Source organism: Atta cephalotes, assembly GCF_000143395.1.
Source record: "Atta cephalotes unplaced genomic scaffold scaffold00084, whole genome shotgun sequence".
NCBI classification, from domain to species: Eukaryota; Metazoa; Arthropoda; class Insecta; order Hymenoptera; family Formicidae; genus Atta; species Atta cephalotes.
In genome coordinates, this window is record NW_012130148.1 from 274592 (window position 1) to 276790 (window position 2199).

The window sequence follows — 2199 nt, forward strand, 5'->3', positions numbered from 1 at the left end:
CGAAATTGCAACAAAGATTCAATCTGCACGATTAGATGTTAATTTTAATGAAAATGAAGAAAATGCACGATAGGAGTAGTAGAACAAGAGAGTTATGTGCTTGTTATATATCCGGCCGTGTTTGTGAAATCATGGTCGCTGTCGTAGACAATTTTCCAATAAATACTAAAAACCGAAGACGCAATAGAGAGAACATGCGACTATGTGTTATAAAGAACAGACGGACGTCGGCGGCGACGATGTCGCAGGGCCAATGTACGCTGGTTGGCAAGGGTGCAAGCCGAGGTGTTTTCCCCGTTTCTTCTCCGTTGAAAAAGACAAGAACGGAAACCAGCCAGCCTACGTAGAAATTACAAAGACACTCGCTTTCTTCTGTGCATACATCTATCATCATGTCGATATAAATGCTAAGAAGTCAATTATAATTTGAAATACTTTACTATAATGCAATCAAAAAACTTGAACATCAATCTAAAATATTTAAATGATTGAAGAATGTCTAATTTAAAAATATCAAAATATGTAATTAAAGAAATGAAATAATTATATTTAAATATTCAAAAGTTTCATATCAAATAACACAAGAAAGTCAAATTAATAACATATTGATCGAATCGTGAAAAAACAAATGACATAAATTCGATCAATAATCGATTAATAATGTCAAATTGATATTATTTTGATTTTCTTGCTCTCCTTGAGCTCCTAAAAATTTAAAGGCTCAGGAATCTAAGAATTTTGAGATATGTCAAGATTAATATTTGCATTACTTATAAATAGAAAAAAAATTACAATTAAACTCTAAATAATCTATAAATATCTTTAAATTACAAATATTTATGCATTCAAAATATTTAAAAAAAAAGATGAAAGATCTAGAAATGTAAAAAAGATTGAAAATTATATCAAAAAATTCAAGAATAATGTACTGATCGAGTCACCACGGATCCTTGGCTCCTCCTACGATCTGGCTCGTCATTTCATATCCTACATCGCATGAAGAGAAAAACGACGAAACAGAAGTCATGGGGGATTTTGGTCCGCGGCTGTCTATTTTCGTCGACAAGATGTACACGCAGTATCCTCTGGCTGCTGGCCAAGCATACCGCGGAACCGTATAAACATTTTGTCCCTGTTGAGAACTGAGCTTCACAATGAATGAAGAGCAAAGTCCTCTAATGCAGAGGAAGAAGAAGCACTCGAGTTGGGTTGCAGACAGTGGTGAAATTCGTTTTACCAGCGCGCCTTCATTGTTTTTCGTCTTCTTTAAGAAATATATGAGACTTCAATTACAAATAAAACATTTAAATAAGAATTAACGAGACGCAAAAGAAAAATAAAACAACACTATTCTATTATTTTATTATTTTATAACAAGCTAAATAATATATCACTGACTATTGACAAAAAATAAAAATATACTTATAAAATCTATTTTCCAAAAAAGTAAGAAAAAAATAGTTCTTTGATAAATTCATGAAAAATCTCTAACAGCATCTAAAAATCTAAAAATCAAATATCTAACAGTCGATTTCTAGCTTTTTCGTCATTTAGCCAAAATTAAACGTGACTGCGATATTCGTGTCGCGATTGCATTTTTGGCAATTTCACAAATTCTTCTGGACATTCGCGATAATTTACTATTAAAGCGAAATAGTGACGTACATCTCTGCTATCATTTCCCAAATATTGAATTGCGCATAGTAAACTGGGTATAGTACGTGATAAAAACAATAAACATTTATTGCACCGTTTAAATTATATTTGCAAACCAGGTTCACTTTTGCGAAATAATAATATCAATTAATATTTTAATTTTAAATATTATGTCTTGCACCTTTAATAAATTATTTATAGGATAAATTTTAGAATAAATGAGGTAAAATAATATGTTATACTTTAGTATAGATAATGATATCTGAAATGGCGCAGGGCAATTTACCCCCATGCAACACAATATTATCGATCTTCATTTCGCACATTAATTCAGAATAATTTTGCGTATATATGCAGATAACCGTGTGCACAAAAGTGTCTTTGTACTTCTTCAAGTATTTAATGCTTAGCATAAACTCAAAGTATCCGAAGACATTATTGGTATGGACTGCGCATTCTCCGATCTTAGCTTCTCTATTCCATTAGAAAGAATTGAACATCTTTTTTCAATTTTTAAAAGAGAGAGAGAGAGAGAGAGAGAGA